Here is a 21101-nt window from a genome sequence, read left to right on the forward strand (position 1 = left end):
AAATTAAAGGTAAAAATGAATTGATAGAATGATCCCATTAAAAGTAAATAAATAATATGGATGTTAAGCTGAGCAGGTTGGATTCGAACATGGGACTAGCTGCATAGAGTGCATTTGATGTTTCCCCTGCGCCACAAGAACTGCTTTAGTAATGGCATGGATTTATGTTACCCTAAAAGGTTTTATATAAGTAAATGGGGATCCTTAGTGCTGAGTCTCTGAATTATGTATATGTGATTATAGATATGAGGTATTGATTGAAAGATTATAGGTTAATCTGTATATAGATTATATATTTTCTGTTATTTTTTAAACCACCTTGTTGCTTATTTTATTATTATTTTTAATCACCATGTTGCTTATTTTTATATTATGAAATGCCTTTATATGTGCAATTGCAATTAGAAAGTTGTTCCATATGTGAGTCATTACATGTATGCATCCAATTAGTACATGTATGTATCCAATCAACTAATTAGTAATGCTATTGGTCCGGTGCATTTTAAAAAGAGCCTGCTAGGCTGCTGATGTATCCTCTGACGAAACCGCTCTTGGATAACAGCGGAAAAACGCGTAAGGAAGGTGATTACCGGACACTCTGATTGCTGAGATATAAGCCCGTTCATGAACGAGCTACATCACGGCGGACGTCTAATGTAAAGACAGCGGTGAAGGGGAAAAAGCTATTTGAGACCGAGCAAAAGGAGGTCTCTACCCCACGGCAGGGAGAAATATCCCGACCGCGAGTGCCAATAAGATCCAGCCACGGTTAACGGGGGTCGTAGCATACCGCTGTGTTTCACCAACCATCACAGCGCTCTCCCCCTGTTTTCTTTCATTACTCACGTGAGTTACATATGAACTTTAACTGCAGTAAATAAGAGGCGTTGGTTACAACTGTTGCTGTTCATCCACAAGAAGGAATTTAATGTATCAATTACAATTGGAAAGTAATGATTAAATTACAACAGCTGTATCCAGGAGGATTTTTTGGACACTTTAATAAACATTCCGTTGTCATCAAGGGCAATATGAAATAGATCCTGATTACATTTAGATATGGATAGTGGTGCCTATATATGTTGACTCCATTGTATTTTATTGAATGTGGGTTTCTTCTGTCTATATATATTTTTTAAAAATAAAGAGCTTGTATATTTTATTTTTTGCGCTCCCTTAATAACAAGTGTGATTATCTTTAAAATTTGGTTTATTATTGGTAGAACAGTACTACCTATGGGAGCAGCATTTTATAATATATGGTGAAAATTAATAGATGTATAAAGATTAAATAAGCAACAAATTGGTGAAATAGATAAGTTTTGATAGAATCGCTGGGTTCTATATATATATATTGACATTTGGTTATATATATGTATAGACTTTATAAATTCTTGACAGAGATGTGCCTGAGCAGCGGCCCTCCCCAGCCCTATCCCAAATCATACTTATTTTGCATAGGAGATACCATGGTCATGAAGATTGTTCTCCCAGGGTGAGGTTCATTCATTGCATTCTGGGTATGCTGACCCCTGTGATTTCCCCAAATGTGGGAAACTCGACTGCATTATTTGTGGTAGTGGGGGACTGTGTTTGTGCTTTCCTCTGGTCAGCTCTGGTAAAAGTCAGATTTATTTGTCTCAGATCTTCCTCTAGCCTTGTTCTTCTTTCGAGAGTTTCCATGTGCTGCCTCAGTTGGATCTCCTTCACTTGACAGGGGGGTGCCCAAGCAGCGACCCTCCCCAGCTCTAGCCCAACTCCTACTTACCTGCCAGGTGAGATACTATGATCATGAAGGTGCTTCTCCCAGGGCAAGGCTCACCCATTGCACTCTGGGTGTGCTGCTCCTGCGGTTTCCCCAAATGTTGGACACTTGACTGCATAATTTGTGTTTCCCCTGGTCGGCTCTCGTATAATTCAGATCTCTTTGTCTCAGGTCTCTCTCCAGCCTAGTTTGCTGTCTGTTTCCACTTCTCTTTTCTTGAGTTGCTCCCTTCTATGCCCTTGCGCACTATCCTGACTTCTCCCGTCTGCTTACTTTGTGCCTTCCAACGCACAATGCAAACCACAGGTAGTGCTGCAGGGCCCACACCCTTTTACTTGCCTTACAGAGCAGCTCTGGAGCTGTTACAGTGCCCAGCTGCTGCAAGAAATCAGCTTGAATGCTTCAGGGGCTGGGGCATAGCCCCACACCGAAGGAGGGTGGAGGTGTTTAATGCAAACTAGGGGTCATCCAAGCGCCGCAAAAGGCCGCCATGCCCTGCACGCCCCTTTTCTCTTTTCATATGCAGACGAGGGTTGAAGCCAACTTTGACCCACTGCTTGGATGACATCACCATATGCAAATCCATCTGCTGCAGGCCTTCCCCCAGGAATGCTTGCACTAGTTGTTGCATTTGGTTTGTTGTTTGGGGGTGCTTCAGTATTAGGCAGCCTTCTGCCCTCCCATGTTCATCTGAAAATATGTGTTCTCCCTGCAGTTGTTGTCCCCAGATGAGAGTTCCCTTGTGCTGCCTCAGTTGAATCTCCTTTACTTGACAGAGATGTGCCTGAGCAGCGGCCCTCCCCAGCCCTATCCCAAGTCATACTTATTTTGCATAGGAGATACCATGGTCATGAAGATTGTTCTCCCAGGGTGAGGTTCATTCATTGCATTCTGGGTATGCTGACCCCTATGATTTCCCCAAATGTGGGAAACTCGACTGCATTATGTGTGGTAGTGGGGGACTGTGTTTGTTCTTTCCTCTGGTCAGCTCTGGTAAAAGTCAGATTTATTTGTCTCAGATCTTCCTCTAGCCTTGTTCTTCTATCGAGAGTTTCCTTGTGCTGCCTCAGTTGGATCTACTTCACTTGACAGGGGGGTGCCCGAGCAGCGACCCTCCCCAGCTCTATCCCAAATCCTACTTACCTGCCAGGTGAGATACTATGATCATGAAGGTGCTTCTCCCAGGGCAAGTCTCACCCATTGCACTCTGGGTGTGCTGCTCCTGCGATTTCCCCAAATGTGGGAAACTTGACTGCATAATTTGTGTTTCCCCTGGTCGGCTCTCGTATAATTCAGATCTCTTTGTCTCAGGTCTCTCTCCAGCCTAGTTTGCTGTCTATTTCCACTTCTTTTTTCTTGAGCCGCTCCCTTCTATGCCCTTGCGCACTATCCTGACTTCTCCCGTCTGCTTAATTTGTGCCTTCCAACGCACAATGCGAACTAAAGGTAGTGCTGCAGGGCCCACGCCCTTTTACTTGCCTTACAGAGCAGCTCTGGAGCTGTTACAGTGCCTAGCTGCTGCAAGAAATCAGCTTGAATGCTTCAGGGGCTGGGGCATAGCCCCACACCGAAGGAGGGTGGAGGTGTTTAATGCGAACTAGGGGTCATCCAATCGCCGCAAAAGGCCGCCATGCCCTGCACGCCCCTTTTCTCTTTTCATATGCAGACGAGGGTTGAAGCCAACTTTGACCCACTGCTTGGATGACATCACCATATGCAAATCCATCTGCTGCAGCCTTCCCCCAGGAATGCTTGCACTAGTTGTTGCATTTGGTTTGTTGTTTGGGGGTGCTTCAGTATTAGGCAGCCTTCTGCCCTCCCATGTTCATCTGAAAATATGTGTTCTCCCTGCAGTTGTTGTCCCCAGATGAGAGTTCCCTTGTGCTGCCTCAGTTGAATCTTCTTTACTTGACAGAGATGTGCCTGAGCAGCGGCCCTCCCCAGCCCTATCCCAAATCATACTTATTTTGCATAGGAGATACCATGGTCATGAAGATTGTTCTCCCAGGGTGAGGTTCATTCATTGCATTCTGGGTATGCTGACCCCTGTGATTTCCATAAATGTGGGAAACTCGACTGCATTATTTGTGGTAGTGGGGGACTGTGTTTGTGCTTTCCTCTGGTCAGCTCTGGTAAAAGTCAGATTTCTTTGTCTCAGATTTTCCTCTAGCCTTTTTCTTCTTTCGAGAGTTCCCTTGTGCTGCCTCAGTTGGATCTCCTTCACTTGACAGGGGGGTGCCCGAGCAGCGACCCTCCCCAGCTCTAGCCCAACTCCTACTTACCTGCCAGGTGAGATACTATGATCATGAAGTTGCTTCTCCCTGGGCAAGGATCACCCATTGCACTCTGGGTGTGCTGCCCCTGTGATTTCCCCAAATGTGGGAAACTTGACTGCGTAATTTGTGTTTCCCCTGGTCGGCTCTCATATAATTCAGATCTCTTTGTCTCAGGTCTCTCTCCAGCCTAGTTTGCTGTCTGTTTCCACTTCTTTTTTCTTGAGCCCCTCCCTTCTATACCCTTGTGCACTATCCTGACTTCTCCTCCCGTCTGCTTACTTTGTGCCTTACAATGCACAATGCAAACTACAGGTAGTGCTGCAGGGCCCACACCCTTTTACTTGCCTTACAGAGCAGCTCTGGAGCTGTTACAGTGCCCAGCTGCTGCAAGAAATCAGCTTGAATGCTTCAGGGGCTGGGGCATGGCCAACATGAGCCCCACACCGAAGGAGGGTGAAGGTGTTTAATGCGAGCTAGGGGTCATCCAAGCGCCGCAAAAGGCTGCCATGCCCTGCACGCCCCTTTTCTCTTTTCATATGCAGACGAGGGTTGAAGCCAACTTTGACCCACTGCTTGGATGACATCACCATATGCAAATCCATCTGCTGCAGGCCTTCCCCCAGGAATGCCTGCACTAGTTGTTGCATTTTGTTTGTTGTTTTGGGGTGCTTCAGTATTAGGTAGCCTTCTGCCCTCCCATGTTCATCTGAAAATATGTGTTCTCCCTGCAGTTGTTGTCCCCAGATGAGAGTTCCCTTGTGCTGCCTCAGTTGAATCTCCTTTACTTGACAGAGATGTGCCTGAGCAGCGGCCCTCCCCAGCCCTATCCCAAATCATACTTATTTTGCATAGGAGATACCATGGTCATGAAGATTGTTCTCCCAGGGTGAGGTTCATTCATTGCATTCTGGGTATGCTGACCCCTGTGATTTCCACAAATGTGGGAAACTCGACTGCATTATTTGTGGTAGTGGGGGACTGTGTTTGTGCTTTCCTCTGGTCAGCTCTGGTAAAAGTCAGATTTCTTTGTCTCAGATTTTCCTCTAGCCTTGTTCTTCTTTCGAGAGTTCCCTTGTGCTGCCTCAGTTGGATCTCCTTCACTTGACAGGGGGCTGCCCGAGCAGCGACCCTCCCCAGCTCTAGCCCAACTCCTACTTACCTGCCAGGTGAGATACTATGATCATGAAGTTGCTTCTCCCTGGGCAAGGATCACCCATTGCACTCTGGGTGTGCTGCCCCTGTGATTTCCCCAAATGTGGGAAACTTGACTGCGTAATTTGTGTTTCCCCTGGTCGGCTCTCATATAATTCAGATCTCTTTGTCTCAGGTCTCTCTCCAGCCTAGTTTGCTGTCTGTTTCCACTTCTTTTTTCTTGAGCCCCTCCCTTCTATACCCTTGTGCACTATCCTGACTTCTCCTCCCGTCTGCTTACTTTGTGCCTTACAATGCACAATGCAAACTACAGGTAGTGCTGCAGGGCCCACACACTTTTACTTGCCTTACAGAGCAGCTCTGGAGCTGTTACAGTGCCCAGCTGCTGCAAGAAATCAGCTTGAATGCTTCAGGGACTGGGGCATGGCCAACATGAGCCCCACACAGAAGGAGTGTGGGGGTATTTAATGCGAACTAGGGGTCATCCAAGCGCCGCAAAAGGCCGCCATGCCCTGCATACCCCTTTTCTCTTTTCATATGCAGATGAGGGTTCCAGCCAACTTTGGCCCACTGCTTGGATGACATCACCGTATGCAAATCCGTCTTCTGCAGACCTTCCCCCAGGAATGCTTGTACTAGTTGTTGCATTTGGTTTGTTGTTTGGGGGTGCTTCAGTATTAGGCAGCCTTCTGCCCTCCCATGTTCATCTGAAAATATGTGTTCTCCCTGCAGTTGTTGTCCCCAGATGAGAGTTCCCTTGTGCTGCCTCAGTTGAATCTCCTTTACTTGACAGAGATGTGCCTGAGCAGCGGCCCTCCCCAGCCCTATCCCAAATCATACTTATTTTGCATAGGAGATACCATGGTCATGAAGATTGTTCTCCCAGGGTGAGGTTCATTCATTGCATTCTGGGTATGCTGACCCCTGTGATTTCCCCAAATGTGGGAAACTTGACTGCATTATTTGTGGTAGTGAGTGACTGTGTTTGTGCTTTCCTCTGGTCAGCTCTGGTAAAAGTCAGATTTCTTTGTCTCAGATCTTCCTCTAGCCTTGTTCTTCTTTCGAGAGTTTCCTTGTGCTGCCTCAGTTGGATCTCCTTCACTTGACAGGGGGGTGCCCGAGCAGCGACCCTCCCCAGCTCTAGCCCAACTCCTACTTACCTGCCAGGTGAGATACTATGATCATGAAGGTGCTTCTCCCAGGGCAAGGCTCACCCATTGCACTCTGGGTGTGCTGCTCCTGCGATTTCCCCAAATGTGGGAAACTTGACTGCATAATTTGTGTTTCCCCTGGTCGGCTCTCGTATAATTCAGATCTCTTTGTCTCAGGTCTCTCTCCAGCCTAGTTTGCTGTCTGTTTCCACTTCTCTTTTCTTGAGCCGCTCCCTTCTATGCCCTTGCGCACTATCCCAGGATAATTATTGTAGCTGGTCTGCGGGTAACAGCTCTCAGATCCACTTCTAGAAAAAATGCAACAATGTAATTTGAGTGACAAACTGCAGAGATGAACCCTTTCTGTGACTGCTGCACAGGGATCACACAAACTCTATTCATAGGGCTGACTTCACTTAGGGGAGATGTTCTCGCCCCGCAAAGAAGTGCGAGTATATACCGCACTTACGGTACCATTGGATTTACAGATATTTTCTTGCAATACACTATGGGGGTCATTCTGAGTTGATTGCTCGCTAGCAGTTTTTAGCAGCCTTAAAACGGTGGAGTTAACATATCTCACGTGGAAGGTGGTCATGTTATTAGCCTTGGCTTCGGCTAGGCGAGTGTCGGAATTAGCGGCTTTGTCACATAAAAGCCCATATTTGGTGTTCCATGTGGATAGAGCGGAATTGCGGACCCATCCTCAATTCCTACCAAAAGTGGTCTCATCTTTTCATATGAACCAATCTATTGTGGTGCCTTTGGCTACGCGTGACTTGGAGGATTCCGAGTTACTTGATGTGGTCAGGGCTTTGAAAATTTACGTGGCCAGGACGGCTAGAGTCAGGAAAACTGAAGCGCTGTTTGTCCTGTATGCAACCAACAAGATTGGTGCCCCTGCTTCAAAGCAGGCTATTGCTCGCTGGATTTGTAACACGATTCAGCAAGCGCATTCTATGGCTGGATTGCAGTTACCGAAATCGGTCTAGGCCCATTCCACGAGGAAAGTGGGCTCTTCTTGGGCGGCTGCCCGAGGGGTCTCGGCACTACAGCTGTGTCGAGCTGCTACTTGGTCAGGTTCAAACACCTTTTCAAAATACTATAAGTTTGATACCCTGGCTGAGGAGGAACTCATGTTTGCTCAATCGGTGCTGCAGAGTCATCCGCACTCTCCCGCCCGTTTTGGAGCTTTGGTATAATCCCCATGGTCCTTATGGAGTCCCCAGCATCCTCTAGGACGTTAGAGAAAATAAGATTTTAAACCTACCGGTAAATCTTTTTCTCGTAGTCCGTAGAGGATGCTGGGCGCCCGTCCCAAGTGCGGACTACTTCTGCAATACTTGTATATAGTTATTGCTTCAATAAGGGTTATGTTATAGTTGCATCGGTCCTGCACTGATGCTACAGTATGTTGTTTTTTCGTACTCTTAACTGGGTAGTTTATCACAAGTTATACAGTGTGATTGGTGTGGCTGGTATGAATCTTGCCCTGGATTAACAAAATCCTTTCCTCATACTGTCAGTCTCCTCTGGGCACAGTTTCTCTAACTGTGGCATAGAGGCGCATAGAGGGAGGAGCCAGTGCACACCCAGAACTAAAGTCTTTCTTAAAGTGCCCATGTCTCCTGCGGAGCCCGTCTATCCCCATGGTCCTTACGGAGTCCCCAGCACCCTCTACGGACTACGAGAAAAAGATTTACCGGTAGGTTTAAAATCTTATTTTCTACTTTATTCTTTTCTATCCTAGTTTATTACGACCAACTCTCATCCAAGGAGTTTGATATTCTACTACCTGCATGCAATTTAAATTGCTTAAATTGTTTATATGGTTGATTTGTCCTTCACAACCCATAATCTGCAACTTGGATGTACTTGTGTCATTGAAAATCTTATAATAAAAATGTTTATATATTGAAAAAAAAAGTTATAAGACATATGCATTCAATATTTGAAGAAACAAAATAAAATAAAGCTATGTATTGGGTTTCACTAACAAGCACATTGGAAGACTTGACTACTGTTAAAAGACATGCATTACATGGTATAGAGCCACAAACCACAATGTAGTAAAATAAAAACAAACTTACATGTGCTAGAGCTGGGGAGGGTCGCTGCTCGGGCAGCCCCCTGTCAAGTGAAGGAGATCCAACTGAGGCAGCACAAGGGAACTCTCGAAAGAAGAACAAGGCTAGAGGAAAATCTGAGACAAAGAAATCTGACTTTTACCAGAGCTGACCAGAGGAAAGCACAAACACAGTCCCCCACTACCACAAATAATGCTGTCAAGTTTCCCACATTTGTGGAAATCACAGGGGTCAGCATACCCAGAATGCAATGAATGAACCTCACCCTGGGAGAACAATCTTCATGACCATGGTATCTCCTATGCAAAATAAGTATGATTTGGGATAGGGCTGGGGAGGGCCGCTGCTCAGGCACATCTCTGTCAAGTAAAGGAGATTCAACTGAGGCAGCACAAGGGAACTCTCATCTGGGGACAACAACTGCAGGGAGAACACATATTTTCAGATGAACATGGGAGGGCAGAAGGCTACCTAATACTGAAGCACCCCCAAACAACAAACAAAATGCAACAACTAGTGCAAGCATTCCTGGGGGAAGGCCTGCAGCAGATGGATTTGCATATGGTGATGTCATCCAAGCAGTGGGTCAAAGTTGGCTTCAACCCTCGTCTGCATATGAAAAGAGAAAAGGGGCGTGCAGGGCATGGCAGCCTTTTGCGGCGCTTGGATGACCCCTAGCTCGCATTAAACACCTCCACCCTCCTTCGGTGTGGGGCTCATGTTGGCTATGCCCCAGCCCCTGAAGCATTCAAGCTGATTTCTTGCAGCAGTTGGCACTGTAACAGCTCCAGAGCTGCTCTGTAAGGCAAATAAAAGGGTGTGGGACCTGCAGCACTACCTGTAGTTCGCATTGTGCGTTGGAAGGCAAAAAGTAAGCAGACGGGAGAAGACAGGATAGTGCGCAAGGGCATAGAAGGGAGCGGCTCAAGAAAAGAGAAGTGGAAACAGACAGCAAACTAGGCTGGAGAGAGACCTGAGACAAAGAGATCTGAATTATACGAGAGCCGACCAGGGGAAACACAAATTATGCAGTCAAGTTTCCCACATTTGGGGAAATCGCAGGAGCAGCACACCCAGAGTGCAATGGGTGAGCCTTGCCCTGGGAGAAGCACCTTCATGATCATAGTATCTCACCTGGCAGGTAAGAAGGAGTTGGGCTAGAGCTGGGGAGGGTCGCTGCTCGGGCACCCCCCTGTCAAGTGAAGGAGATCCAACTGAGGCAGCACAAGGAAACTCTCGAAAGAAGAACAAGGCTAGAGGAAGATCTGAGACAAAGAAATCTGACTTTTACCAGAGCTGACCAGAGGAAAGCACAAACACAGTCACTCACTACCACAAATAATGCAGTCAAGTTTCCCACATTTGGGGAAATCACAGGGGTCAGCATACCCAGAATGCAATGAATGAACCTCACCCTGGGAGAACAATCTTCATGACCATGGTATCTCCTATGCAAAATAAGTATGATTTGGGATAGGGCTGGGGAGGGCTGCTGCTCAGGCACATCTCTGTCAAGTAAAGGAGATTCAACTGAGGCAGCACAAGGGAACTCTCATCTGGGGACAACAACTGCAGGGAGAACACATATTTTCAGATGAACAAGGGAGGGCAGAAGGCTGCCTAATACTGAAGCACCCCCAAACAACAAACCAAATGCAACAACTAGTACAAGCATTCCTGGGGGAAGGTCTGCAGAAGACGGATTTGCATACGGTGATGTCATCCAAGCAGTGGGCCAAAGTTGGCTGGAACCCTCATCTGCATATGAAAAGAGAAAAGGGGTATGCAGGGCATGGCGGCCTTTTGCGGCGCTTGGATGACCCCTAGTTCGCATTAAATACCCCCACCCTCCTTCTCTGTGGGGCTCATGTTGGCCATGCCCCAGCCCCTGAAGCATTCAAGCTGATTTCTTGCAGCAGCTGGGCACTGTAACAGCTCCAGAGCTGCTCTGTAAGGCAAGTAAAAGGGTGTGGGCCCTGCAGCACTACCTGTAGTTTGCATTGTGCATTGTAAGGCACAAAGTAAGCAGACGGGAGGAGAAGTCAGGATAGTGCACAAGGGTATAGAAGGGAGGGGCTCAAGAAAAAAGAAGTGGAAACAGACAGCAAACTAGGCTGGAGAGAGACCTGAGACAAAGAGATCTGAATTATATGAGAGCCGACCAGGGGAAACACAAATTACGCAGTCAAGTTTCCCACATTTGGGGAAATCACAGGGGCAGCACACCCAGAGTGCAATGGGTGATCCTTGCCCAGGGAGAAGCAACTTCATGATCATAGTATCTCACCTGGCAGGTAAGTAGGAGTTGGGCTAGAGCTGGGGAGGGTCGCTGCTCGGGCACCCCCCTGTCAAGTGAAGTAGATCCAACTGAGGCAGCACAAGGGAACTCTCGAAAGAAGAACAAGGCTAGAGGAAGATCTGAGACAAAGAAATCTGACTTTTACCAGAGCTGACCAGAGGAAAGCACAAACACAGTCCCCCACTACCACAAATAATGCTGTCAAGTTTACCACATTTGGGGAAATAACAGGGGTCAGCATACCCAGAATGCAATGAATGAACCTCACCCTGGGAGAACAATCTTCATGACCATGGTATCTCCTATGCAAAATAAGTATGATTTGGGATAGGGCTGGGGAGGGCCGCTGCTCAGGCACATCTCTGTCAAGTAAAGGAGATTCAACTGAGGCAGCACAAGGGAACTCTCATCTGGGGACAACAACTGCAGGAGTTACACATATTTTCAGATGAACATGGGAGGGCAGAAGGCTGCCTAATACTGAAGCACCCCCAAACAACAAACCAAATGCAACAACTAGTGCAAGCATTCCTGGGGGAAGGCCTGCAGCAGATGGATTTGCATATGGTGATGTCATCCAAGCAGTGGGTCAAAGTTGGCTTCAACCCTCGTCTGCATATGAAAAGAGAAAATTGGCATGCAGGGCATGGCGGCCTTTTGCGGTGCTTGGATGACCCCTAGTTCGCATTAAACACCTCCACCCTCCTTCGGTGTGGGGCTCATGATGGCTATGCCCCAGCCCCTGAAGCATTCAAGCTGATTTCTTGCAGCAGCTGGGCACTGTAACAGCTCCAGAGCTGCTCTGTAAGGCAAGTAAAAGGGTGTGGGCCCTGCAGCACTACCTGTAGTTTGCATTGTGCGTTGGAAGGCACAAAGTAAGCAGACGGGAGAAGTCAGGATAGTGCGCAAGGGCATAGAAGGGAGCAACTCAAGAAAAGAGAAGTGGAAACAGACTGCAAATTAGGCTGGAGAGTGACCTGAGACAAAGAGATCTGAATTATACGAGAGCCGACCAGGTGAAACACAAATTATGCAGTCAAGTGTCCAACATTTGGGAAAACCGCAGGAGTAGCACACCCAGAGTGCAATGGGTGAGCCTTGCCCTGGGAGAAGCACCTTCATGATCATAGTATCTCACCTGGCAGGTAAGTAGGAGCTGGGCTAGAGCTGGGGAGGGTCGCTGCTCGGGCACCCCCCTGTCAAGTGAAGGAGATCCAACTGAGGCAGCACAAGGGAACTCTCGAAAGAAGAACAAGGCTAGAGGAAGATCTGAGACAAAGAAATCTGACTTTTACCAGAGCTGACCAGAGGAAAGCACAAACACAGTCCCTCACTACCACAAATAATGCAGTCCAGTTTCCCACATTTGGGGAAATCACAGGGGTCAGCATACCCAGAATGCAATGAATGAACCTCACCCTGGGAAAACAATCTTCATGACCATGGTATCTCCTATGCAAAATAAGTATGATTTGGGATAGAGCTGGGGAGGGCCGCTGCTCAGGCACATCTCTGTCATGTAAAGGAGATTCAACTGAGGCAGCACAAGGGAACTCTCATCTGGGGACAACAACTGCAGGGAGAACACATATTTTCAGATGAACATGGTAGGGCAGAAGGCTGCCTAATACTGAAGCACCCCCAAACAACAAACCAAATGCAACAACTAGTGCAAGCATTCCTGGGGGAAGGCCTGCAGCAGATGGATTTGCATATGGTGATGTCATCCAAGCAGTGGGTCAAAGTTGGCTTCAACCCTCGTCTGCATATGAAAAGAGAAAAGAGGCGTGCAGGGCATGGCGGCCTTTTGCGGCACTTGGATGACCCCTAGTTCGCATTAAACACCTCCACCCTCCTTCGGTGTGGGGCTATGCCCCAGCCCCTGAAGCATTCAAGCTGATTTCTTGCAGCAGCTGGGCACTGTAACAACTCCAGAGCTGCTCTGTAAGGAAAGTAAAAGGGTGTGGGCCCTGCAGCACTACCTGTAGTTTGCATTGTGCGTTGGAAGGCACAAAGTAAGCAGACGGGAGGAGAAGTCAGGATAGTGCACAAGGGTATAGAAGGGAGGGGCTCAAGAAAAAAGAAGTGGAAACAGACAGCAAACTAGGCTGGAGAGAGACCTGAGACAAAGAGATCTGAATTATACGAGAGCCGACCAGGGGAAACACAAATTATGCAGTCAAGTGTCCAACATTTGGGGAAACCGCAGGAGCAGCACACCCAGAGTGCAATGGGTGAGCCTTGCCCTGGGAGAAGCACCTTCATGATCATAGTATCTCACCTGGCAGGTAAGTAGGAGTTGGGCTAGAGCTGGGGAGGGTCGCTGCTCGGGCACCCCCCTGTCAAGTGAAGGAGATCCAACTGAGGCAGCACATGGAAACTCTCGAAAGAAGAACAAGGCTAGAGGAAGATCTGAGACAAATAAATCTGACTTTTACCAGAGCTGACCAGAGGAAAGCACAAACACAGTCCCCCACTACCACAAATAATGCAGTTGAGTTTCCCACATTTGGGGAAATCACAGGGGTCAGCATACCCAGAATGCAATGAATGAACCTCACCCTGGGAGAACAATCTTCATGACCATGGTATCTCCTATGCAAAATAAGTATGATTTGGGATAGGGCTGGGGAGGGCTCAGGCACATCTCTGTCAAGAATTTATAAAGTCTATACATATATATAACCAAATGTCAATAAATATATATAGAACCCAGTGCTCCTATCAAAACTTATCTATTTCACCAATTTGTTGCTTATTTAATCTTTATACATCTATTAATTTTCACCATATATTATAAAATGGTGCTCCCATAGGTAGTACTGTTCTACCAATAATAAACCAAATTTTAAAGATAATCACACTTGTTATCAAGGGAGCGCAAAAAATAAAATATACAAGCTCTTTATTTTTAAAAAAATATATATAGACAGAAGAAACCCACATTCAATAAAATACAATGGAGTCAACATATATAGGCACCACTATCCATATCTAAATGTAATCAGGATCTATTTCATATTGCCCTTGATGACAACGGAATGTTTATTAAAGTGTCCAAAAAATCCTCCTGGATACAGCTGTTGTAATTTAATCGTTACTTTCCAATTGTAATTGATACATTAAATTCCTTCTTGTGGATGAACAGCAACAGTTGTAACCAACGCCTCTTATTTACTGCAGTTAAAGTTCATATGTAACTCACGTGAGTAATGAAAGAAAACAGGGGGAGAGCGCTGTGATGGTTGGTGAAACACAGCGGTATGCTACGACCCCCGTTAACCGTGGCTGGATCTTATTGGCACTCGCGGTCGGGATATTTCTCCCTGCCGTGGGGTAGAGACCTCCTTTTGCTCGGTCTCAAATTGCTTTTTCCCCTTCACCGCTGTCTTTACATCAGACGTCCGCCGTGATGTAGCTCGTTCATGAACGGGCTTATATCTCAGCAATCAGAGTGTCCGGTAATCACCTTCCTTACGCGTTTCTCCGCTGTTATCCAAGAGCGGTTTCGTCAGAGGATACATCAGCAGCCTAGCAGGCTCTTTTTAAAATGCACCGGACCAATAGTATTACTAATTAGTTGATTGGATACATACATGTACTAATTGGATGCATACATGTAATGACTCACATATGGAACAACTTTCTAATTGCAATTGCACATATAAAGGCATTTCATAATATAAAAATAAGCAACATGGTGATTAAAAATAATAATAAAATAAGCAACAAGGTGGTTTAAAAAATAACAGAAAATATATAATCTATATACAGATTAACCTATAATCTTTCAATCAATACCTCATATCTATAATCACATATACATAATTCAGAGACTCAGCACTAAGGATCCCCATTTACTTATATAAAACCTTTTAGGGTAACATAAATCCATGCCACTACTAAAGCAGTTCTTGTGGCGCAGGGGAAACATCACCTGCACTCTATGCAGCTAGTCCCATGTTCGAATCCAACCTGCTCAGCTTAACATCCATATTATTTATTTACTTTTAATGGGATCATTCTATCAATTCATTTTTACCTTTAATTTTTGTTAATATTATTTCTATATTTCATTATTTTAACCCCTGGAATAATTACATTGCTGTTTAAACAACAAAAAGAATTGAAGAAAAAATAAATATTAAACAGACAATTTAAGGATTCGAAGATTTAAATATTTAAAGATTTTAAAATTTAAAACAGGGAGGGGGGGAGAGGGAGGGGGGCCTTTTGGGAGAAGGAGGGGGAAAAAATAAAAATAGAAAAAAAATATATATATATAGAACCAAGAGAAAGTGTAAAAAGAGGATGGAGGAAGAAATCTGATGTTCATCATTACTAGTGGATTTTACTAAGGAACATTAAAGGAATACACACAACAGGATTATACAGTTTCATCCTAAGAGGAAAGCTGTTTCCAAAATAGCTACTTCTAATAATTTTGTTTATTTATTAAACATACAATAAATGGATATTCAATAAATAATATATTAGGTAAATCAATAGATAAAATCTTCAGAGACTGCCAATGTTGTTCAGTTCGATGCTCTCATTCAGACCATCAGGTGTAAGGGTACCCAAAGAAAAAATCCAAAATGCCTCCCTTGTCAAGTAAAGGAGATTCAACTGAGGCAGCACAAGGGAACTCTCATCTGGGGACAACAACTGCAGGGAGAACACATATTTTCAGATGAACATGGGAGGGCAGAAGGCTGCCTAATACTGAAGCACCCCCAAACAACAAACCAAATGCAACAACTATACAAGCATTCCTGGGGGAAGGCCTGCAGCAGATGGATTTGCATATGGTGATGTCATCCAAGCAGTGGGTCAAAGTTGGCTTCAACCCTCGTCTGCATATGAAAAGAGAAAAGGGGCGTGCAGGGCATGGCGGCCTTTTGTGGCGCTTGGATGACCCCTAGTTCGCATTAAACACCTCCACCCTACTTCGGTGTGGGGCTCATGTTGGCTATGCCCCAGCCCCTGAAGCAATCAAGCTGATTACTTGCAGCAGCTGGGCACTGTAATAGCTCCAGAGCTGCTCTGTAAGGCAACTAAAAGGGTGTGGGCCCTGCAGCACTACCTGTAGTTCGCATTGTGCGTTGGAAGGCACAAAGTAAGCAGACGGGAGAAGTCAAGATAGTGCGCAAGGCATAGAAGGGAGTGGCTCAAGAAAACAGAAGTGTAAACAGACAGCAAACTAAGCTGGAGAGAGACATGAGACAAAGAGATCTGAATTATACGAGAGCCGACCAGGGGAAACACAAATTATGCAGTCAAGTTTCCCACATTTGGGGAAATCGCAGGAGCAGCACACCCAGAGTGCAATTGGTGAGCCTTGCCCTGGGAGAAGCACCTTCATGATCATAGTATCTTACCTAGCAGGTAAGAAGGAGTTGGGCTAGAGCTGGGGAGGGTCGCTGCTTGGGCACCCCCCTGTCAAGTGAAGGAGATCCAACTGAGGCAGCACAAGGGAACTCTCGAAAGAAGAACAAGGCTAGAGGAAGATCTGAGACAAAGAAATCTGACTTTTACCAGAGCTGACCAGAGGAAAGCACAAACACAGTCCCCCACTACCACAAATAATGCTGTCAAGTTTACCACATTTGGGGAAATAACAGGGGTCAGCATACCCAGAATGTAATGAATGAACCTCACCCTGGGAGAACAATCTTCATGACCATGGTATCTCCTATGCAAAATAAGTATGATTTGGGATAGGGCTGGGGAGGGCCGCTGCTCAGGCACATCTCTGTCAAGTAAAGGAGATTCAACTGAGGCAGCACAAGGGAACTCTCATCTGGGGACAACAACGGCAGGAGGTACACATATTTTCAGATGAACATGGGAGGGCAGACGGCTGCCTAATACTGAAGCACCCCCAAACAACAAACCAAATGCAACAACTAGTGCAAGCATTCCTGGGGGAAGGCCTGCAGCAGATGGATTTGCATATGGTGATGTCATCCAAGCAGTGGGTCAAAGTTGGCTTCAACCCTCGTCTGCATATGAAAAGAGAAAATTGGCATGCAGGGCATGGCGGCCTTTTGCGGTGCTTGGATGACCCCTAGTTCGCATTAAACACCTCCACCCTCCTTCGGTGTGGGGCTCATGATGGCTATGCCCCAGCCCCTGAAGCATTCAAGCTGATTTCTTGCAGCAGCTGGGCACTGTAACAGCTCCAGAGCTGCTCTGTAAGGCAAGTAAAAGGGTGTGGGCCCTGCAGCACTACCTGTAGTTTGCATTGTGCGTTGGAAGGCACAAAGTAAGCAGACGGGAGAAGTCAGGATAGTGCGCAAGGGCATAGAAGGGAGCAACTCAAGAAAAGAGAAGTGGAAACAGACTGCAAATTAGGCTGGAGAGAGACCTGAGACAAAGAGATCTGAATTATACGAGAGCCGACCAGGTGAAACACAAATTATGCAGTCAAGTGTCCAACATTTGGGGAAACCGCAGGAGTTGCACACCCAGAGTGCAATGGGTGAGCCTTGCCCTGGGAGAAGCACCTTCATGATCATAGTATCTCACCTGGCAGGTAAGTAGGAGCTGGGCTAGAGCTGGGGAGGGTCGCTGCTCGGGCACCCCCCTGTCAAGTGAAGGAGATCCAACTGAGGCAGCACAAGGGAACTCTCGAAAGAAGAACAAGGCTAGAGGAAGATCTGAGACAAAGAAATCTGACTTTTACCAGAGCTGACCAGAGGAAAGCACAAACACAGTCCCTCACTACCACAAATAATGCAGTCCAGTTTCCCACATTTGGGGAAATCACAGGGGTCAGCATACCCAGAATGCAATGAATGAACCTCACCCTGGGAAAACAATCTTCATGACCATGGTATCTCCTATGCAAAATAAGTATGATTTGGGATAGAGCTGGGGAGGGCCGCTGCTCAGGCACATCTCTGTCAAGTAAAGGAGATTCAACTGAGGCAGCACAAGCGAACTCTCATCTGGGGACAACAACTGCAGGGAGAACACATATTTTCAGATGAACATGGGAGGGCAGAAGGCTGCCTAATACTGAAGCACCCCCAAACAACAAACCAAATGCAACAACTAGTGCAAGCATTCCTGGGGGAAGGCCTGCAGCAGATGGATTTGCATATGGTGATGTCATCCAAGCAGTGGGTCAAAGTTGGCTTCAACACTCATCTGCATATGAATAGAGAAGAGGGGCGTGCAGGGCATGGCGGCCTTTTGCGGCGCTTGGATGACCCCTAATTCGCATTAAACATCTCCACCCTCCTTCGGTGTGGGGCTCATGTTGGCTATGCCCCAGCCCCTGAAGCATTCAAGCTGATTTCTTGCAGCAGCTGGGCACTGTAACAGCTCCAGAGCTACTCTGTAAGGCAAGTAAAAGGGTGTGGGCCCTGCAGCACTACCTGTAGTTTGCATTGTGCGTTGGAAGGCACAAAGTAAGCAGACGGGAGAGGTCAGAATAGTGCGCAAGGGCATAGAAGGGAGCGGCTCAAGAAAAGAGAAGTGGAAACAGACAGCAAACTAGGCTGGAGAGAGACCTGAGACAAAGAGATATGAATTATACGAGAGCCGACCAGGGGAAACACAAATTATGCAGTCAAGTTTCCCACATTTGGGGAAATCACAGGGGCAGCACACCCAGAGTGCAATGGGTGAGCCTTGCCCTGGGAGAAGCACCTACATGATCATAGTATCTCACCTGGCAGGTAAGTAGGAGTTTGGCTAGAGCTGGGGAGGGTCGCAGCTCGGGCACCCCCCTGTCAAGTGAAGGAGATCCAACTGAGGCAGCACAAGGGAACTCTCGAAAGAAGAACAAGGCTAGAGGAAGATCTGAGACAAAGAAATCTGACTTTTACCAGAGCTGACCAGAGGAAAGCACAAACACAGTCCCCCACTACCACAAATAATGCAGTCAAGTTTCCCACATTTGGGGAAATCACAGGGGTCAGCATACCCAGAATGCAATGAATGAACCTCAACCTGGGAGAACAATCTTCATGACCATGGTATCTCCTATGCAAAATAAGTATGATTTGGGATAGAGCTGGGGAGGGCCGCTGCTCAGGCACATCTCTGTCAAGTAAAGGAGATTCAACTGAGGCAGCACAAGGGAACTCTCATCTGGGGACAACAACTGCAGGGAGAACACATATTTTCAGATGAACATGGGAGGGCAGAAGGCTGCCTAATACTGAAGCACCCCCAAACAACAAACCAAATGCAACAACTAGTGCAAGCATTCCTGGGGGAAGGCCTGCAGCAGATGGATTTGCATATGGTGATGTCATCCAAGCAGTGGGTCAAAGTTGGCTGGAACCCTCATCTGCATATGAAAAGAGAAAAGGGGTATGCAGGGAATGGCGGCCTTTTGCGGCGCTTGGATGACCCTTAGTTCGCATTAAACACCCCCACCCTCCTTCGGTGTGGGGCTCATGTTGGCAATGCCCCAGCCCCTGAAGCATTCAAGCTGATTTCTTGCAGCAGCTTGGCACTGTAACAGCTCCAGAGCTGCTCTGTAATGCAAGTAAAAGTTTGTGGGCCCTGCAGCACTACCTGTAGTTTGCATTGTGCATTGGAAGGCACAAAGTAAGCAGACAGGAGGAGAAATCAGGATAGTGCACAAGGGTATAGAAGGGAGGGGCTCAAAAAAAAAAGAAGTGGAAACAGACTGCAAACTAGGCTGGAGAGAGACCTGAGACAAAGAGATCTGAATTATATGAAAGCCGACCAGTGGAAACACAAATTATGCAGTCAAGTTTCCCACATTTGGGGAAATCACAGGGGCAGCACACCCAGAGTGCAATGGGTGAGCCTTGCCCTGGGAGAAGCACCTTCATGATCATAGTATCTCACCTGGCAGGTAAGTAGGAGTTGGGCTAGAGCTGGGGAGGGTCGCTGCTTGGGCACCCCCCTGTCAAGTTAAGAAGATTCAACTGAGGCAGCACAAGGGAACTCTCATCTGGGGACAACAACTGCAGGGAGAACACATATTTTCAGATGAACATGGGAGGGCAGAAGGCTGCCTAATACTGAAGCACCCCCAAACAACAAACCAAATGCAACAACTAGTGCAAGCATTCCTGGGGGAAGGCCTGCAGCAGATGGATTTGCATATGGTGATGTCATCCAAGCAGTGGGTCAAAGTTGGCTTCAACCCTCGTCTGCATATGAAAAGAGAAAAGGGGCGTGCAGGGCATGGCGGCCTTTTGCGGCGCTTGGATGACCCCTAGTTCGCATTAAACACCTCCACCCTCCTTCGGTGTGGGGCTCATGTTGGCTATGCCCCAGCCCCTGAAGCATTCAAGCTGATTTCTTGCAGAAGCTGGGCACTGTAACAGCTCCAGAGCTGCTCTGTATGGCAAGTAAAAGGGTGTGGGCCCTGCAGCACTACCTGTAGTTTGCATTGTGCGTTGGAAGGCACAAAGTAAGCAGATGGGAGAAGTCAGGATAGTGCGCAAGGGCATAGAAGGGAGCGGCTCAAGAAAAGAGAAGTGGAAACAGACAGCAAACTAGGCTGGAGAGCTCTTCTGTCTATATTTTGCAAACCTGCTCTTGTCCTCTCCAGCTGCTCCATGTAGATTTGACGTCTGGAAAAGTGCATAACCCACTGACAAGCAGGCACACTCCTGCATGAGTTTTCTCTCTCACTAGCTGGATGATACACAATCATTTGCATGTGCTCCACCTCTGACACACCACCCACCCAACCACCCAGTGACCAGAGCCACCCACAAGCCAACTGGCTCCGTGATTTAATTTGCACAGTGTAGTCATCCAGGCAGCATGTCCTTCTCAATGGAAGGATCTCTGGTTCCATGGAATCTTCCACATTGGAATGCTGCGGAATAAAAAGGATTTAAATATTCAGCTTGCTAGCATTCAATGTACCTGCGGCTTGGCTTTAGCACATGGGTCTTCATCCTGTGGCCCTCCAGCTGCTGTGAAACTACACATCCCAGCATGCCCTGCCACAGTTTTGCTATTAAGGTATGCTAAAACTGAGGCAGGGCATGCTGGGATGTGTAGTTCCACAGCAGCTGGAGGGTCGCAGGTTGAAGACCCATGTTCTAGCATGCCTGTTCTATGATGCATGTACCGTGATGTCACAATCAGCTTGGAATGGGGTGTCTAGCAGGCATTTGCTGACAGCCACTTGAGGGAGACACACATCAGGAGATGCAGCATATCGGAGGTCTTCGATGCCTTTCCAGCAAATGCACACCACCTGCTGCTGGTCTGGACACAAAACAATGCCCACAATCGAAGTCCCAAAATGCCCAACTACAGGATTCATGTAAGTAGTGAATTTAGGAATGAATTTAGAAGTAGGAAATTAAGTTAGTTCACAAGTACATTCAAATTCAGATCTAAAGTCTAGGTAGGCCTCAC

At 46.9% G+C, this 21101-nt stretch overlaps 22 non-coding genes and 4 pseudogenes across 22 annotated transcripts; 10 read left to right on the plus strand and 16 right to left on the minus strand.

The window, feature by feature from the left end:
• Positions 1-1444: 1444 nt before the first annotated feature.
• Positions 1445-1608, plus strand: LOC134950374 (U1 spliceosomal RNA). The gene has a single exon (XR_010183305.1). It is a non-coding gene; the product is annotated as a U1 spliceosomal RNA (small nuclear RNA).
• A 152-nt stretch (positions 1609-1760) lies between these two features.
• LOC134952924 (U1 spliceosomal RNA) lies at positions 1761-1923 on the plus strand. Its single transcript, XR_010185298.1, has one exon. It is a non-coding gene; the product is annotated as a U1 spliceosomal RNA (small nuclear RNA).
• Positions 1924-2584: 661 nt separating this feature from the next.
• On the plus strand, positions 2585-2748 carry LOC134951158 (U1 spliceosomal RNA). Its single transcript, XR_010183949.1, has one exon. It is a non-coding gene; the product is annotated as a U1 spliceosomal RNA (small nuclear RNA).
• A 152-nt stretch (positions 2749-2900) lies between these two features.
• LOC134952433 (U1 spliceosomal RNA) lies at positions 2901-3063 on the plus strand. Its single transcript, XR_010184956.1, has one exon. It is a non-coding gene; the product is annotated as a U1 spliceosomal RNA (small nuclear RNA).
• A 660-nt stretch (positions 3064-3723) lies between these two features.
• LOC134950938 (U1 spliceosomal RNA) lies at positions 3724-3887 on the plus strand. The gene has a single exon (XR_010183769.1). It is a non-coding gene; the product is annotated as a U1 spliceosomal RNA (small nuclear RNA).
• A 152-nt stretch (positions 3888-4039) lies between these two features.
• LOC134953337 (U1 spliceosomal RNA) lies at positions 4040-4181 on the plus strand (annotated as a pseudogene).
• Positions 4182-4876: 695 nt separating this feature from the next.
• Positions 4877-5040, plus strand: LOC134950757 (U1 spliceosomal RNA). Its single transcript, XR_010183620.1, has one exon. It is a non-coding gene; the product is annotated as a U1 spliceosomal RNA (small nuclear RNA).
• Positions 5041-5192: 152 nt separating this feature from the next.
• Positions 5193-5334, plus strand: LOC134953338 (U1 spliceosomal RNA; annotated as a pseudogene).
• Positions 5335-6029: 695 nt separating this feature from the next.
• On the plus strand, positions 6030-6193 carry LOC134951405 (U1 spliceosomal RNA). The gene has a single exon (XR_010184152.1). It is a non-coding gene; the product is annotated as a U1 spliceosomal RNA (small nuclear RNA).
• A 152-nt stretch (positions 6194-6345) lies between these two features.
• LOC134952076 (U1 spliceosomal RNA) lies at positions 6346-6508 on the plus strand. Its single transcript, XR_010184689.1, has one exon. It is a non-coding gene; the product is annotated as a U1 spliceosomal RNA (small nuclear RNA).
• Positions 6509-8583: 2075 nt separating this feature from the next.
• Positions 8584-8747, minus strand: LOC134951684 (U1 spliceosomal RNA). Its single transcript, XR_010184379.1, has one exon. It is a non-coding gene; the product is annotated as a U1 spliceosomal RNA (small nuclear RNA).
• Positions 8748-9417: 670 nt separating this feature from the next.
• LOC134952399 (U1 spliceosomal RNA) lies at positions 9418-9580 on the minus strand. Its single transcript, XR_010184931.1, has one exon. It is a non-coding gene; the product is annotated as a U1 spliceosomal RNA (small nuclear RNA).
• Positions 9581-9732: 152 nt separating this feature from the next.
• Positions 9733-9896, minus strand: LOC134951406 (U1 spliceosomal RNA). Its single transcript, XR_010184153.1, has one exon. It is a non-coding gene; the product is annotated as a U1 spliceosomal RNA (small nuclear RNA).
• Positions 9897-10591: 695 nt separating this feature from the next.
• Positions 10592-10733, minus strand: LOC134953339 (U1 spliceosomal RNA; annotated as a pseudogene).
• A 152-nt stretch (positions 10734-10885) lies between these two features.
• Positions 10886-11049, minus strand: LOC134951318 (U1 spliceosomal RNA). The gene has a single exon (XR_010184081.1). It is a non-coding gene; the product is annotated as a U1 spliceosomal RNA (small nuclear RNA).
• Positions 11050-11720: 671 nt separating this feature from the next.
• On the minus strand, positions 11721-11883 carry LOC134953074 (U1 spliceosomal RNA). The gene has a single exon (XR_010185410.1). It is a non-coding gene; the product is annotated as a U1 spliceosomal RNA (small nuclear RNA).
• A 152-nt stretch (positions 11884-12035) lies between these two features.
• LOC134951505 (U1 spliceosomal RNA) lies at positions 12036-12199 on the minus strand. The gene has a single exon (XR_010184233.1). It is a non-coding gene; the product is annotated as a U1 spliceosomal RNA (small nuclear RNA).
• A 664-nt stretch (positions 12200-12863) lies between these two features.
• LOC134952926 (U1 spliceosomal RNA) lies at positions 12864-13026 on the minus strand. Its single transcript, XR_010185299.1, has one exon. It is a non-coding gene; the product is annotated as a U1 spliceosomal RNA (small nuclear RNA).
• Positions 13027-13178: 152 nt separating this feature from the next.
• LOC134950297 (U1 spliceosomal RNA) lies at positions 13179-13342 on the minus strand. Its single transcript, XR_010183240.1, has one exon. It is a non-coding gene; the product is annotated as a U1 spliceosomal RNA (small nuclear RNA).
• Positions 13343-15963: 2621 nt separating this feature from the next.
• On the minus strand, positions 15964-16126 carry LOC134953613 (U1 spliceosomal RNA). The gene has a single exon (XR_010185682.1). It is a non-coding gene; the product is annotated as a U1 spliceosomal RNA (small nuclear RNA).
• A 152-nt stretch (positions 16127-16278) lies between these two features.
• Positions 16279-16442, minus strand: LOC134951769 (U1 spliceosomal RNA). Its single transcript, XR_010184447.1, has one exon. It is a non-coding gene; the product is annotated as a U1 spliceosomal RNA (small nuclear RNA).
• Positions 16443-17113: 671 nt separating this feature from the next.
• Positions 17114-17276, minus strand: LOC134953236 (U1 spliceosomal RNA). The gene has a single exon (XR_010185509.1). It is a non-coding gene; the product is annotated as a U1 spliceosomal RNA (small nuclear RNA).
• Positions 17277-17428: 152 nt separating this feature from the next.
• Positions 17429-17592, minus strand: LOC134951506 (U1 spliceosomal RNA). Its single transcript, XR_010184234.1, has one exon. It is a non-coding gene; the product is annotated as a U1 spliceosomal RNA (small nuclear RNA).
• A 692-nt stretch (positions 17593-18284) lies between these two features.
• On the minus strand, positions 18285-18426 carry LOC134952727 (U1 spliceosomal RNA; annotated as a pseudogene).
• A 152-nt stretch (positions 18427-18578) lies between these two features.
• On the minus strand, positions 18579-18742 carry LOC134951107 (U1 spliceosomal RNA). The gene has a single exon (XR_010183907.1). It is a non-coding gene; the product is annotated as a U1 spliceosomal RNA (small nuclear RNA).
• Positions 18743-19417: 675 nt separating this feature from the next.
• On the minus strand, positions 19418-19580 carry LOC134952242 (U1 spliceosomal RNA). The gene has a single exon (XR_010184809.1). It is a non-coding gene; the product is annotated as a U1 spliceosomal RNA (small nuclear RNA).
• Between the last annotated feature and the right edge of the window lie 1521 nt (positions 19581-21101).

Source organism: Pseudophryne corroboree, chromosome 8 (genome assembly GCF_028390025.1).
Source record: "Pseudophryne corroboree isolate aPseCor3 chromosome 8, aPseCor3.hap2, whole genome shotgun sequence".
Lineage (NCBI taxonomy): Eukaryota > Metazoa > Chordata > Amphibia > Anura > Myobatrachidae > Pseudophryne > Pseudophryne corroboree.